The sequence below is a fragment of the Pinus tabuliformis genome, chromosome Q (assembly GCF_031772625.1).
Source record: "Pinus tabuliformis cultivar Carrire ecotype Pingquan chromosome Q, CPIR1, whole genome shotgun sequence".
Lineage (NCBI taxonomy): Eukaryota > Viridiplantae > Streptophyta > Pinopsida > Pinales > Pinaceae > Pinus > Pinus tabuliformis.
The window spans coordinates 1,217,281,444-1,217,299,282 of NC_142296.1; positions in this window are offsets into that span (position 1 = coordinate 1,217,281,444).

Here is a 17,839-nt window from a genome sequence, read left to right on the forward strand (position 1 = left end):
CTTGTCACGTTGCAACTCACAAAGGTGTTAGAGCCTAGTTGTCTAATTACTTCACCCTCCTCACGCTCTTCTTAAAGAATTATTATTTTGGATTCTTATAAATATGTGAAAATGCTATCTTAATTTAAAGTAAATAAATAATTTTTATAGTAGTTTATCTATTATATATATTGAAGTTTTTTTGGTATATTTTTTTTTCTAATTTGTCTAAGAATTTTTTGTAATCACAAGTTTGAGTTGTGACCTTTACAAGATCTAAATGTCTTAAAGAAAATTGAATTAAAAAATTCAAGGTTTGACCAAAAATTGTTTTATGAGATTCTAGCCAAAAACTCCAAACCTTATAATAATAGACAACAACATAAATTTCAAATAAAATTTATCTTTTCTTCTTAAGATATTGACTCTCCTTTACACATTATAACTATAAATAATATAAATAAAAGTGCAAATATCTATTCTCAAAATATTTAAATAATTAATATTTTTATTTTTTAATTGGTTATTTTAATTTAGTTTATATTTATTTAATAGTAAAAAAATAATTTATGGTATTTTCAATTTTATAAATAACAATTAGTTATATTATTCTTCTTTATTATTAATAAATAATTTGATATTAAATTAAGAATAATTACTTTGTAGCCATTTTCCATTCAAAATTATTTTTATCAAATATAATACATCTTAAAAAATGATTTAGGAAGACAAGTATTACATTGTCCCATCATAATATTATTATTTTATTAAGAATATAGTAGTTAACTTAAAAATGAATTAAGAATAATTAGCATGTTACATTTTCCCAGAGCATTTTTTTAAGCCTACACCGAAATTGTTTTTTTCTTTTTTTTTTTTAAATATAGTTGAGAATTTGATATTAATACAAATCTATGTAGAATCTAGATTATGTTAAAATTTTATTATTTAGTTATTTTTGCCCAGCGAGGAAAAGGACTCAAATTTTATGCAATTCATTAGCCTAAGCATATCATATTTCTTTTTTCTGAATGTATATATTATATAGAAAATTCCTATAATTTGATGTGTTTTAATTTGCATAAGACAAATAGTGAGAGGGGTTGTGCCGAATACACAACGGTTTTACATTTAAATTAAGTAGAGAGGAAGGATAAGGCCTCACTAAGAGAGGTGAAGATGTTCGAGAGTGAAGATCTGACTGTCTTGATATTTTCAATTCTTCAATTTGGTTCCCGAATGCATTGATTTTTTCCTCTGCGCCATGGATTTTTTTCCTTTGGCTAATGAGAATTCCCATGGTGGTGGCCAAATTTATTTCCAATTATGTTTGATCAATCTCACGAGGGTTTCACTGTGGGAGAAATAACATAGCACATGGGTTCATATTGGGGGATATATAATGAGGAAAAAGTGACATAATATATTGGGGGATATATAGGGGGTAAAGGGTTTGTATATTGATAGGTATAAAAAATGGAGCTCAAAGTTAATGAAAAAATATAAAGGGGTATAAAAAATGTTAATGAAAAAATGGATACCTCCAATATCTAGTGAAATTAGGGGTGTTTTAAATTGGTAAGGTGTATTAGGTTTATATTGGTAGGGGGTAAAATAATTTTATTTTTAGATGTATTTTCCAATATGTACTCAAATTAACAGTATTGTTTAATATGCCATGATCGCAAGTGATATGTCAGAGGTTCATTAAGTGAAGCCCCTATGATAAATCTATAGTTAACTCATTTTTTCTTTTAGGTCAACAGATTCTTCTACAAAATTGGATAACGTGTTCTTTCGGTCCTTCTTGGAATGTTTTTTCATATCCACCAAAAGGATGATGTGGGTTAACTCCTTGTAATTGAATGCTAAATATTTACAATCCAATACATTTCCTACTAATATAAGATTGAGTAGAAAGCTTTGGATTAGGGTTCAATAGGGAAGGAACCCCATTTCCACCCTCTCCACAAGAATTGGAGTGAGGATAAAGTAAAACATGGAGTGAAAGTCCAAGAAAATTGAGGACTCTAACTAATTTGAGGGTAAATTAACTACTTATTCCCCATAACTATAGAAAAAGTAGGCATGAAGACAACCTTATATGTACAAGTTCAAATTTTAGGATGTGGTATAGATTTGGGACATTTAGTTCATCTTTTGCATCATTTGTATAGGTTGCCATGAGTACTGAAACAAGTGTGGCAGAACAGGGAATCATGTGAGGTTGGTGTAGGGGAGATTTTAAACGATTTCCAATGATGTCAATTTTCCACATGTAAATTGATGTTGTTACTTGTCATATTTTACTTTCTATCCTTAATTGTGGTCACGAGATTGGAGGATAGAGTCCCTTCTCATTTATTGTTAAGGTTTTCTTTCGTTACTATATTGTGTGAGTTGTAACTCAACCACTTGTTTATTGTTTTGTCTTAGTAAACTAGTATATATCCATCTTAACTACAGATCTAGAAAGAGTTGAGAGGGATCAAATCTCTTGAGGTGCAAACCCATTTTGTGAAAAACTTAAAAAAAATTCACCTCCAAAGATTGCATAACTCTACGGACTTGATAAATGATGGTTAAGATGACTCTCTCTCTCTGTTGTCTTGAGGTGGCCTGAGCCAGGCTCAAAGTTAATTAGCCAAACAAATCCCTACACTACTAGCCCTTTCTGTAACAGCAACTGAGGTCTCACCTGAAGCAGTATGGGGGGATGCTAGAACCAAGCTTCTGCACCCTTGAGACGTCTGAGAGGTTGATTTAGTCCAACTGTGAATACCTTCGCGCAGGTCACTTTGCACACTATCCTGACCTGTGAGGCCTTCGCAATTTGTTATAATTACCTTCGAGCATCCCTAACCAGGGGTTGAGGTGCTTTCGTGTTGCTAGGGCAGCGTTCTGTGCTATTTCCCCAAGTTACACCACGTATCGTACTTAACTTCTTATAATTGTTGATTAACTTCACGTAAACGAATACTTTATCTTATATTCACTTAATTAACACAATCATATGAGTTTTTGTAGCATATAAACTGTGAAATTGCATTTTATACCCAATACATTTAATGCACAAAACATGAAAAAGATATACAAAAATGATATGAAGCTTTTCTTTATTACTTCTCCAACTGTTATAGACTCAACACGCCCTGCGCACTCAGCTGCAGGGGTCCACACACTCAGGTGCGGACTACTAGGGCTCTACACACTCAGTTGCAGAGACTTCTCCTACTCTATGACCCAAGACTCGACTCTACATTTAGATAAGACTCAATTCTCCATCCATTACTTTCTCAATTGATTCCTTCCCTTCGCTGATTTACAACTTAGAGCGTCACTCTATTTATAAAATCCCATGGTTTGCGGACCATGGGTAGATCTCTAAAGCTGACATTACATTACAAAATATGAGGGCGGACAACCCTGTGACTCATTTACAATCTCGCGCTGTGCGCCCACAAAATGCAAAGTCTTTACATCGGATTTAGTCAAAAGCTGGGATTTAATCCCCAAAACTTCCCTTGGGGGATCCCGTGCCCAACAGGCCCCCAACACAAACATCGTGACTCACCCTTGAGTCACTCTGTCAGTGCAGAAGTCTTAGCGTAGAGACCTCCCAACTCTGCCTGAACTACTGCAAGAACGACAACGCATTGAGCAGCTTCCTGTTGTACCTCTTGGACAAGTTGTTCAGAGACCGCAATATTTGAACTGCTTCCTTGTATCTACTCCTGCATTCCTTGCATCTGTTTATAGTCCTGTGCCTCCTTTCAGCTACCTAGAGCGCTAAGACTATGCTTCGATTCGCTAGTCAGATAGTCGGGCCACTCGTGTATGGATTCAACCGACTGCTATTGCACTAAAAATTGTCACTTTGACATTCTGCAATCTCTGTGAGTCCATTACCACTCATACTTCCTCCTTTGCAAGTCTTAAGCCTCAGTTCCTCATATCAAGCCTTGAAAATAAGAGAAATCCCTCAAAAGTCTCTAAAATTGTGGTTCTGCGCTTTCTCTTTGCATTACCTGTGGTTCCGAACCTAATGGTCATGTCTCCTGCACACTTGACCGCTCTGTCATTGTGTTATGGGTGCGGACCCCTCTAAAAGTTAAAAAGGCACAAGTACATTCTAAAAAACTCACTTTCAGTCATTTCTATAAGCTTCTGGAAGGAATCTTGAGGTGGCACTCTTAAGGTTCATGCATCCCATACCTTAAGGAGCTACCCCCTGCATGTGAGGAGCTTATCCATTTGAAGGAGGATTCTATTCCTTCATAGGTGGACCTGTAACCTCCTCCTCTGCACTATAAAATGAAGCATTGGGCTCGTTACTGGAGAGGTTAAAATCTAAATATTTTTGAGGTGAAATGCTGCTAAAACTTAGTCTTATTTAGTTGAGTTTTTATGAGGAGAGATTACATACCTCTAAGATCTCATTTGAAAGAGTGCAAGGCTTGTCAATTAGCATGTTACATTAGAGCGATATTTTTTAAGCCTACACTGAAATTGTTTTTTTCTTTTTCTTAACAATATAGTTGAGAATTTGATATTAATACAAATCTATGTAGAATCTAAAATTACGTTAAAATTTATTATTTAGTTATTTTTTTCCAGCGATGGTAAGGACTCAAATTTTATGCAATTCATTAGCCTAAGTATATCATATTTATTTTTTCTGAATGTATATATTATATAGAGAACTCCTAAAATTTGATAAGTTTTAACTTGCATAAGACAAATAGCAAGAGGGGTTGTGTGGAACACACCAAGGTTTTACATTTAAATTAAGTAGAGAAGAAGGATAAGGCCTCACTCAGAGAGGTGAAGACGTTCCAAAGTGAAGATCTGACTGTCTTGATATTTTCAATTCTTCAATTTGGTTCCCAAATGCATTGATTTTTTTCCTATGCATTATTTGTTTCCTTTGGCCAATGAGAATTTCCATGGTGATGGCCAAATTTATTGCCGATTATGCTTGCTAAATCTATAGTTAACTCATTTTTTCTTTTAGGTCAACAACTTTTTCTACAAAATTGGATAAAGTGTTCTTTTGGTCATTCTTGGAATGTTTTTCCATATCCACTAAAAGGCTGATGTGGGTTAACTCCTTGTAATTGAATGTTAAATATTTACAATCCAATACAGTTCCTTCTAATGTAAGATTGAGTAGAAAGCTTGGGATTAGGGCTCAATAGGGAAGGAACCCCATTTCCACCCTCTCCACAAGAATTGGAGTGAAGATAAAGTAAAACATGGAATGAAAGGCCAAGAAAATTGAGCACTGCAACTAATTTGAGGGTAAATTAACTACTTATTCCCCCATAACTATAGAAAAAGTAGGCATGAAGACAACCTTATTTGTACGAGTTCAAATGTTTGGATGTGGTATGGATTTGGAACATCTAGTTCATTGTTTGCATCATTTGTATAGGTTGCTATGGGTATTGAGACAAGTGTGGGAGAAGAGGGAATCATGTGAGGTTGGTGTAGGGGAGATTTTAAATGATTTCACATCGTGTCAATTTTCCACATGTAAATTGACGTTGTCACATGTCATATTTTACTTTCCATCCTTAATTGTGGTCACAAGATTGGAGGATAGAGTCTCTTCTCATTTATTGTTAAAGTTTTCTTTAGTTACTATATTGTGTGAGTTGGTAGCTCAACCACATGTTTATTGTTTTGTCCTGGTAAACTAGTATAGATCCATCTTAACTACAGATTTAGCAGGAGCTAAGAGGGATCAAATCTCTTGAGGTGAAAACCCATTTTGTGTAAAACTTAAAAAAAATTCACCTCCAAAGATTGCATCCCTCTACGGACTTGATAGATGATGGTTAAGACAACACCCTCTCTCTCCCTGTTGGCTTGAGGGGGCATGACCAAAGTTAAGACATAATTATCCAAACAAATACCTATTTACTGCCCCTTTCAGCAACAACCCCAGAGCGCGGACTGAGGTCTCACTTGAAGCAATATGGGGGGATGTTGGAATCAAGTTTCCACACCCTTGAGATGTCTGAGGGGTCGATTTAGTCCAACTATGAATACCTTCGTGCAGATCACTTCACGCACTATCCTGACCTGCAAGGCCTTCGTGATCTATTATAATCGCCCTCGCGTAGCCCTAACTAGGGGCTGAGGTGCTTTTGCGCTGCTAGGGCAGCATTCTACGCTATTTCCCCAAGTTACACTACGTATCTTACTTATCTTCTTATAATTGTTAGTTAACTTCGTGTAAACATATACTTTATCTTATATTCACTTCGTCAACACAATCATATAAATTTGTGCAGCATATAAACAGTGAAATTGAAATTTATACCCAATACATTCAATGCACAAAACAAGAAAAAGATACACAGAAATGATATGAAACTTCTCTTTATTACTTCTCCAATGGTTACAGAATTGACTTGCCATGCGCACTCAACTGCAAACCACTTCCCTTCTATGGAGATTTGAAGCAAAACCATCCGAGCTCAACATAGAGTCGATTGGTGAATGGGTTAAGGAGAACCTTCGGAAGTTTGTTTGTTAAAAGCTTTACCCAACTGGGTTAGCGCGAGTGCGACTCTGAGACAGAGCGCCAACTGGCGCGCCCTCTTTAGAGGATTTCCCCCATTGGCGCGAGCAGTACACTATGGAACCGCGCCAATGCAAAAGAGGTCTTTTTATGCGTATTTTGCAGGAGATGTCTTCAAGGCATATGAAACTCATACTTAGAGGAATATAATGCAAGTGGTTTCAGGTCATGCCACTTCTCACAGGTCCCGGAATGAGTACTCCAGCGTGCGGGAGAGGGGTAACAGGGACTGTGACAAACGGTGACAAATTACTGTGTAACAGATGCCCCTAAAGCATGAGGCCCGAGAGAGAGAGAGAGGGGTGAAATTCTTTACAAGAACATCCGTAACTAAAAACACTGCCGCCGGAGAACCTGCGTAAAGAAGTACAACTGATATCTCAAGTACATGATATATGCGGTATGGGCGCAGCCATCCATAACAGAGCACACCAGAATCTAGATCCAAGGTATGGGCACAGCCATCCAGTGAGGATCGATAAATAGACTCAGGCATGGTCGCAGCCATCCAGTGAATGAGTCATGTAATGATCATAATAAGCCACAAATCGCAGCCTGGATCCCAACAAACAAAATCCAGGGTCTTGCGCTCCATCTCGACCTGAACAAAGTACAAGTTCAGGCATGCGAATACATGAGTTGGAGTCGAACATGCATGAACATCGTCTGATTACCAGCCAATAGTGAAAACTGTTAACAAACGCGAGAGGTACCACCAATAATGACAATGGCCCTCAAGCTACTATAGGTATAATCTACGGCGTGCGAATGAGTGAGCTGGCGTCGAACACCCGTAGAATCATTCGATCGGAGGCCAATGATGAAAACCTCTCGTCGAACACGAAGAACCTGCCATTGAGGCATGTAGGCTCTAAGGCACCGGAAGGGAGTCTCTAGATCAGCTTCCTGGATAATGAGCTGAAGTCGACAGGAAGTGACCTTGAACAAAGGTGGGCCATAATTTTTCCCACATCATTGACACGAGACAGAGGAAGAATGTTGTGGTGAATCAGAATTATGTGAGGTATCAGAGGAGGGTTGTAATTCTGTAGAGGTCAACTTCTCTTGAACATATCGGCGGCACGACAGTGGACTTGGCAGTATTTGACATCAAATGAGCAGAGGTCCTGGTAACAAGGCAATGAGCAGATGAGAGGTCAAATAGGATCACCCAAACCCATGGAGGTAAGTGTAAAAACAAGATGAGATGTCCCCACCCAGACACGAATGCAGACAAGTGCCATGTTCAAGAGCGACATACCACCGACACGACAATAATTGTGGGTCCATTTTCCCCACCATTTCTGGCGAGTACCCCAGTTATTTTTAACAAGCTTGACGGGGATAGCATATGCTTGTGAGGCGTCATTCCGACGGGATCCGATGTCATCAGGTTTTAACGAGCCTGACAAAGGAAGAACTCGGCGTCTTTTCATGTTTAGAGAGTTTGAAAAGATAGCAGAAAAGTAAAGTCTAGGGGGGTCCTTTTTCATAAAGTTGTGTCTCGCGAGCCTGAAAGAGTATAAAATAATGCTCGAAAGAACCACCCGATCATTATGATCGAGGAGTACTTTTCATGAGTAGTGATTCCGACCTGAATAAGTAAAAAAGCGATCGAAACCATGTCGCTTCGTAACCATTAACGAACCTGAAACGACAAGGGTCCGACGATCTTTTCGTATTTACACGGTCGAAAAAGGGTTTAAAGACGACTGCCTCTTATTTACGTTTAACGAGTCAAGAGGAATAACTAGGCAATCTTTACATATTTAGACGGTCAGAAAAGAGCTAAAAGTAGACCTCCATTTTTATTCTCTTTAACGAGTCAAAAATGGAAAATACTCGGCAATCTTTTCATATTTTACGAGTCAAAAAAAAGCTTAAAGGTGACTCATCCTAGAGGAACGAGTGGTATAAAGGGTAGCAACTGGTTCCAGTAATGGTGGAACTACTCAAAACATGTAATGGTTAAGAGGTTGGCTAACAAAACCACTCATCGTTGCGGTTCCTCAGGAAAGGAAAAACAACTAAGTGAAAGCATATGATCAGCCAAAGAGATGGTGGCGATGAAATGAAACAACCAAGGCTCATATAACAAGATTTAGCGGATAAAAATGGCAATCACGAGATGTAAATCGGGTATGGGTTCATTTTTACACAAGCTTGAACCATGGAGAACTTTGCTTGGATTCCGGTTCATGTTTACACAAGCTTGAAACGAAAAACTATGCTTGTTATAAGTTCGCGTGCCCCCAGCATAATGACGCAAATCGAGGTACATGAAGGTTCTCCTTAACCTATTCACCAACTGAATCTATGTTGAGCTAGGATGGTTTTGCTTCGAATCTCCATAGAAGGGAAGTGGTTTGCCACCTTTCATGGAAGCTTCTTAGTGATAAAGCCAATCCCATGAATATTGTGGTTGATCCTATCTCCTTCTCCTCTATCTATAAAAGCTTGTTCTTTTGCCTTGAGCAAGCTAGTTCCAGCAGAGTGTTGTGATAGTAAGAGTGCCAGGAGTTCAAGAGATTGAAGTTGCAAGAGCCTTCTTTGCATCCATAAGGCCAAATCTAAGTGAGGAGATTCTTGTCACCAAGGAGAGAGAGGCTTGTTTCCCATCCCAAGAAGCTTTGCAAGACTTGTGTAGCTGATCACCCAGCCAAAGGAGGATTTGACGTCAGAACTATGGTTGTATTCTTCTTTGTTGTTTATCAATAATAGATGACTATCATTATGGTTCCACTCTCATTGTCCTTTGTAATGATTGATGTTGAGTTATATCTTTTCTGACTGATATATAATTGCATCTATTGGATTTTATGCTTGTATTTGTGTTGTTCTTTGCATGTGCAGGTGTCCAATCACGGAGATCGTGGGGATCGTGACCGGCCGAAGCAAAGGAACGAGAGCGACGTCTCTTCTACGAATATTAGCGTTGGAATCCAAGTAGGTTCTCATCATCCACCTTTAATTTGCAATTAGGAACTTACGTGATAGCATTGTTTGATTGTTGCTAGACCCGGTCTGGGCTAGTAGGGATCGTCTCTGTCCGCAGAGGGGATTTACCTTCACAACACCCCTGCATGCCCAACTGTCTGAGAATTCTCATATCAACATTTGATGGTGGATTCTTAGGGGGATTTCTCACAGTCGTGCTAACCGTCTCCCTAAGTTGTCTTAAGGTCTACTCAAAAAGACATTGGAAGGGTCTCTTTTCATTTTTAAAGATCCTGTTGCTCCTTTATTTCCAGAAATTCCAAATAATGAAGCTAGGCATGAGAGCCCAAGCTGAGCAAAGAATTTCAAAATCAGAAAAATTTTGCCTCCAGTTGTTTAGGGTATTGATAATACTCCCTCTATGCCTATCAATCTTTTGGAAGATGGTGGCAAAAGAGTCCCACAATCTAGAGGTGAAGATGCAATTGTTGAGGAGGTGTTCCATAGTTTCCCCTTGGGCCTCACAGAGCTGACATCTTGAAGGCCCCAGAAGCCCCCTTTTCTGAATGTTTTCCCAAGTTAGAATTTTCTTATGGTAAACCAGCCACATGAAGAGTTTAATCTTCATCTAGCCTTGATGCCTCCATAGATTCTGCCAAGTCCTATCCGTAGCAAGAGAATCCAGCTCAAGTTGTATGCGTTTTTCCTCCTTAAGATTAAATGTGCCCTCAGTGTTTTTGCCCCATCTTAACTGATCATGCCCCACTATTACTAAAATCTTCCTTTGTTCCAACATTTTCATAAGAGCCTCCCCTTTATCTTTCAAGGGGTTGTCTTCCATGTAAACAATATTCCTCAAGTTTCTCCATTTTCCTGCATTATTGGTTTGATCCCAAAAATATTTAACCTTAGATAACCCTATGATGTCTGTCTCTATCTTGAGGTCGTTAAAATCCTCTTTTAACAATATCGGTTCTTTCTGCCATTTGTTTTCCCAAAATAGTGCTAGATCTCCCTCTCTGATTTCTCAGAAGCTGTTCTTTTGAACTAAGCCTCTATTCTCCAGACACCCTTTATACTTCCAGACATCCTTATATGATCATTAATTTTCCAAGTACTAGCATATTTTTCTTTCCAAATACTAGCCCACTGAGCCTTTGGTTCTTTAACCCAACGCCTCCAAAAGTTTAGCCCCTAAAGCCCTGCTTAGAGCTTCTAGATTGTCCAAACCAAGACCTCCATGATTTTTAGGTTTGTAAATATTTTCCCCCTTGCCCCAGAGGAAGTCTCTTTGAATAAGCAATGCAGAATCAGAAATACATTGAACATACAATGGCATTCACAAATAACAAGATTCACAAATACACGATTGTATGGAGGAAAACTCAAAGAACTTTATAAGATATGAAGGGAGGATTACAACCCAGTTGTCTGATCCACCATCATCCTCCCAACATCAAAGCCCTCTTCACCTCATGAAAAGCAAGATCACCCAACAATACAATGCTTCTTCTCAAAGACAAACTATTAGCACTTCCTTACAAATTACAAAATTCCAGCCCCTTAGATGTCTCAAATGAGGGATCCATTTATAGATGTCTACAAGGGTGTGAGTCATCTCTAGGTTTTTTATTAGTGTCATTCCACTTGTTGCTCTTGATTCCACTTGGATATTTCTTGGATCTCTTACTCATCCCTGGGCAAATTCAGAGAGGCAAGTGTCATAGGAGAAGTTTCTAGAAGATTCCATGAGCATCCACTTAGAAAATTGTCTCGAACATTTGTCCATTCTCACTCATCGCACCCCATAGAAGTCCTCTTCAGTATGCATCACACCTGGTTAGTGTAGGAGTCAATATGCATCCCACCCTGATAGTGGAGCAGTCAGTATGGTCCAGACTTGGCCAGTTATGAGTGGTTTTTCAGGTGGAACTTCTGGTGAATGATGTAATCAAATGACTATGATCCTTTAGGATATGAAACAACACTTTTAGGGGTTAAAGAGCCCTAGTTTATTGACATATAATATTGGGGTTGAAGTACCAAAATATGCCTATAACATTCTAGGGGCCGCATTTTGTCCTGCATTCTGTAGGTGGGAGTTCTATCCATCCTCAGCTTGTAGCTTCTGAAAGTGCACTCATCATGTCCAATCGATCTACAAAAGTTACACAACAACTGTTGTGAATTCTTCGTATACTTCTGTAACAAATGGCAGTTGTCAGCAGCGTGCTTTCCTCCTATTTGACAAATCATGCACCATAAAGCAAGTGTTGTGCTAGGTCCTACCTGTGCCTTCGGTCTTAACAGCATCGATACTCCTCCCGTGAGGTAATTCTCAAACATCAGGCAATGGTCCTTATCATTACCCTGACCCTTGCATTTTACGCACTACACCTCTTCACGCACTTTTGGTCAAGTTGCCCTATCTTGTTTCAGACTCTACATCTCAAGGAATAAGTTTTTGAGCTGCGTGTGGATCTGCTGAAATCCCAAGTTAGGATATTGCATCAGGGTTTCATGTTGCGAAAACACGCTCCTCAGATGTGGCATTAGCAACACTACAAACCATTCGCGGTGTTGTCCATCCATCACATTCATATTAGCTTCGTGAATCATACACTTAAACCTCTGATCCAGCTCCCGAGGAGTTTCGCCTAGTAGCATTGTGATCTCTTTGAAGCCAATGATCGACTGCGCTTTTGACTTTGGCCTACTAAATTCCTTGTTTATCGCAATTTGGATATCTACGATTCCCACATTCAGATTCTCATTAGAATGCTTAATATACTAGGTCAGCTCGTGCTCCTGCAGAGCGCTAACCACCATATTATCATTTGTAATTCCCTGCGCTTCCCATGGTGCTCTTGTCACAAACCAAAACTAGTTTGGATCATCATTTCCTACTCCCTTGAACATAGGAAACTTTACCGTGCTTGCCATTTTGACTCGTGGTGGTGGCAGAGGTGGTACAAATGAAGATGGAGGTGAAGGCATTGAAGCTAGTGGTGGTGTGGGTGGGGTTGGTATGCGCATTATTCTTTGCCTTATCAGATGGATCAAACATTGTAGAGAGACCTTCACGAGCTCTTCCTCATCCCATCATGGAGGTGAAATCAGAGGGTTGTTATTTGGTCCCTTAACTTCCTTCATTTCTATAGGTTTTTCTGCTTCGCATAGCTCCAGACATCAAGGTAATTGCATAACCCTATTTTCACACAATAGCATTTAATCCAAGTATTCAAAGACTTTACGTACTTACCTTGTGGTCCTTTAACAAAGCGTCGCTCTGCTTCTCTATAGTTGACTGAAGTATCTACTGCGGATGCAATAACGAATCCTCCTATAATCCAATCGAGCTAATGATCAACAATGTACGTGATCTTATCTGTCGATGCTTCCAATTTGTGCACCAACTTTGGGGTTCACACAATAGGATTATTAAGTTTCCACCTTCCTTGGCTATCTACTAGCTTCATGATCCACTCGTACAACTCAGTAGGGAAAGATGCAAAAAAGATTTTGTGGATCTGTGTGTACAAGTAGCAGTCTAACCACTCTCAGTTTGTCAGTCACGAGTTCCTGTTTTGCTGCACCGCGAACTTGTGAATTATTTTGTCCAACCAACCTTCAATTTCCTTCTTAGTTGGATTCCAATGATACGACATCATACATCTATATGCAGGCTACAGTCCCGGCAACAAAACCATTTGTTGGCTTGAGAGGGTCTGACCCAGGTTCAGAGTTAATTAGCCAAACAAATCCCTACACTACTAGCCCTTTTGGCAATAGCCTGCTGAGCACGAACTGAGGTCTCAACCAAAACAATATGGGGGGATGCTCGAACCAAGTTTCCACACCTTTGAGATGTTTGAGGGGTTAATTTAGTCCAACTGTTAATACCTTCATGCAGGTCACTTCACGCACTATCCTGACCTGCGAGGCCTTCGCGATCTTTTATAATCGCCTTCACGCATCCCTAACCAGGGGCTGAGGTGCTTTCACACTGCTAGGGCAGTGTTCTATGATATTCCCCAAGTTGCACCACGTATCTTGCTTATCTTATTATAATTATTATTTAACTTCACATAAATAGATACTTTATCTTATATTAACTTAATCAACACAATCATATAAGTTCGTGCAACATATAAATAGTGAAATTGCAATTTCTACCCAATACATTCAATGCATAAAACAGGAAGAAGATACACAGAAATGAGATGAAACTTCTCTTTATTACTTCTCCAATGGTTACAGATTCAACTTGCCCCACACATTCAGCCTCAAGGGTCTGTGCACTCAACTACGGACTACTAGGCCTCTGCGCAATTAGTTGCAGAGCCTTCTCCTACTCTATGACCAAAGACTCGACTCTATACTTAGATAAGACTCAATTCTCCATCTATTACTTTCTTAATTGATTCCTTCTATTTGCTAATTTGCAATTTAGAGCTTCGCTCTATTTATACAATCCCATGGTCCACGGACCATGGGTAGATCTCTAAAGCCGACATTACATTACAGAAATGAGGGCGGACAATCCTATGACTCATTTACAATCTCGCACTCCACACCCACAAAACGTGGAGTCTTTACATCGGATTTAGTAAAAATTTGGGCTTTAAGCCCCAAAAATTCCCTTGGGCGATCCTGTACCAAACTCTCTCTCTCTCTCTCTCTCTCTCTCTCTCTCTCTCTCTCTCTCTCTCTCTCTCTCTCTCTCTCTCTATATATATATATATATATATATGCAATCTTTAAATTGTATTTTTTAATGCATTAAGGGATTCACTACCCTTGAAAATCCCTTGAATACATGGAATAAAATATATTAAACATGCAATTCATACAAATATCTGGTCTATTCAAAATTAGTCTTTAATAGATGGGTCAAAATGTGAAACATTGATACTTGAAATGCTATGACAATAAGAATTTAATTTTTCAATTACTTTATATAATAGTTGTTGTTGTTGTTGTTGTTATTATTATTATTTTAAACCATCTATAATATATAAATGGTTGACATTGGAATACTTTAGTTAACTTGACCATTAAGATATTTTATTTAGGGATTACATTCTCGCACACTTTTCTATTAATATATTTTTAAATACATTTCAATATTAATTTTAATTACTTTATCTCTTTGCTCATTGAAATTTTTTATTGTGGTATATACATATATGTGTGTGTGTGTGTGTGTGTGTGTTTCTAAAATTGATATTAAAATAAATTAGCTAAAATAAATATTGTGGTTTATTTATCCAATTGAAATATGAAATATATATATATATATATATATATATATATATATATCAACTTTATTTATTGTTTGTTTTAATTACTTTAAAAGTATTTTAAAAGTTGATATAAAACTATCTTATTTCACTTTGACATGGAAATATTTTATTAACAACTCGGAGTGTGATTGAAATATTTTTACCATGTCCTCTTTGTATTGTAATATAAAGAACCAATAAATAAAGTACAATTAGAGTGGGAATAAGTTTTATAATATTTTTAACTAAAACTAAGAAAATATTTTCTTTTTTTTTTTTTTTTTTTTTTTGAGTATAGCTAACATTATTTTTTAATTTAAACATTATTTTACTTTTATTTTAAGAGGGACAAGTGTGAACTCAAGGTTGAGCACCGAAAAATTACACATCGACACTACACTGGGCTGTAGAATGAGCCTATCAACTCAATAGATCATTTGAAATTTTTGGACTTGATTCAAAGTTTAACGAATCATTTTGAAGATTTATTCTATCCTCGATGGGAAGAAAATTAGAATGAAGATACTTTAATATAAGTAATTAGTATCCAGCTATGACTAATATGTTAATGTTTAGTGTTGTGGCTTATTTGATTACTTGATAAGTTTCATAGGCCTCTATTTGATTATTCAAGGCTCTACCCGAGCTCCAGGTAAAGGCTATCTCTTCTTGCCTTTTAGGGTGCACTAGTGCCACCACACACCCAATCCTCCATAATACACTTACCACTCTTTGTTTATGCTTCAAAACCCCATCAAAATAGATATCATATCTTTTTTGCAGTGTTATATAATGGTAAAATTCTTCTGAGGATATCATTGAATTCCATTTTCTTTAGGGGGGAGAGTTAGGTGAGCTATGATTTTTTAGATTGAAGGAAGAAAACCAATGGTTTTCTTGTTTGTCCAAAGATTTTTCCAAAGAGGTAAATATACTTTTAGTATTGATATCTTCAATGAGAAAGGATATTTCCTGTTTAGTGACAATTATAGGAATGGAATAAATTTCCTGGAAGATAGCTCTATTATGGGCTAACCATAATTTCCAACATATAAATTTGGGGAAGGACTATTAGATTCCTTTTTTAAAACATATTTTCCTAAAAATATTCCTTTATATAAGCTATACCAAGCATCACAAATATTATTGATGTGGGAAGATAATTGAAGACTTGGATTTAGGACTTCGGAGGTCGGAGTTCATGCTTGATTGGTAAATTTATAGAACAACAATAAATGGGAGATGGATTCATGACTCTATAGGAAGAAAACATAGAATGATGGTCCATGGATGTCTCTTTTAGTGAGGTTTTCAACAACGAGAATTTTTTGGTAGGTTAGTATGTGATAGAACATGTTAATTTTAGGAATCCTATCTATGTTCCAAATTTTCTTCCAAGGCCTTGATTTCGTTGTAAGTCCATTAGGGAAGAGAATATACTCATGCCCTTTGTGCATTTAGTATATCAAGTCTCCCTGTCTTCTATAATTTCCTTCATTTATGTGGCTTAGAGAACACCTTATGAGACAATATAAAAATGCATAATGTTGAATGTAAATGAGAGGGAAAATTTCAAAAATTCCTCCCAATCCATTTCTCATTGGATGCTCAACTTGATATTTCAATAAGATATTTATTCCCATTGTTATACATCCATTATTACAAAAACAAAAGGTATCGATTAAATCACAAGGCAGGAAAACAAAGGATGATTTCTTCTAATAAATTAATTTGAGACCCACAACCCAAGATCCATGTGACCTAAGAATTGATCAGATGGAGGGATTCTACTAGAAGTCTCCATATTTGTGATCACCCTTTTGGTAGAGTAAAGTAATCTAAACAACATTTTATTTCTCTTGTAGCATATTTTTTATGGAAACCTTTCTCCCACCAATCATTCTTATATGTCATTAAATTCCAAATAAATTTGGCTTCCACTATTATATTCATCATATATGGGTCTTTGATTCCCAGGATACCATGAATTGTTTGGGTGAAATTCACTACACGTTTTACCAAATGATAACACTTATTGTTTTCTTTCCTTTATTTCTAGATTTATCCATGTATTACTTGAAAACATTCCATCCTAACCTAAATTGATACCAATAGAGGAGAGAATTAGAAGAGAGGAGGGTTTAAAGAACTAGTTTTAATAGTTAATCACCCAATTAGGCTTAACCATTGTACAACGCATTACACGATTCTTTTTCAATTTGGTAAGAGGAAGAATACATTAAGGATGATAGAAGGACTTGACATAAACAGGGATTCCTAGATTAAACAAAAAAAAATAGATCAAACTTTTGTTTTGGGAAATGCAAAACTCTATGTGGGGTAGCTTTAGTTTGATTGTTGATATTCTAGGTGTATAAATGGATTTATTTTTACTTGTGTTTTCCTCTAGAGGCTTTATAAAGCTTTTTCAAACAATTTTGAATTTAGATGATATCATTAGTAAGGTTTCTCATAGAAACAAATTATCATTAGAAAATTGGGCATGGTCAATACTTTTGACTTGTAGATGAATTTGATTTTTGGAAGCTACCGTGATAATATTTCATATTATAATTTTATAGCTAATTATTCAGTCATCAATATATATAAAATAGGAGAGAGAGGACATCTTGGAAGAGGCATCTTGTGGCTTTGGATAACCTTACATATTTTCCATTCATCAAAGGATAGATTAAGGGGTTTCTAATGCAATTAGAGATTTAGTTAATTATTTTTTCTCCAAATCATATTTTTGTAAGAATAGTGAAGAGTAATTCTTGGTAAAAATAATAAAAGGCATTGGCCATATCCAATTTTATTACAATATATTTTTCTCCTCAATTTATACAAGATTGAATTACTTCTTGTATAAGGATTATGTTGTCCATGATTTTCTATCTCCCCACAAATCCTGCTTTGTTTTCAGAAATGATATTAGGAAGAATATGTTTTATATGGTTAGTTATTATTTTAAAAATTGTTTTATGAGATACATTACATAAAGATATTGGATATAATATTGAAAAATGGATTTACCTTTTTTGGAACT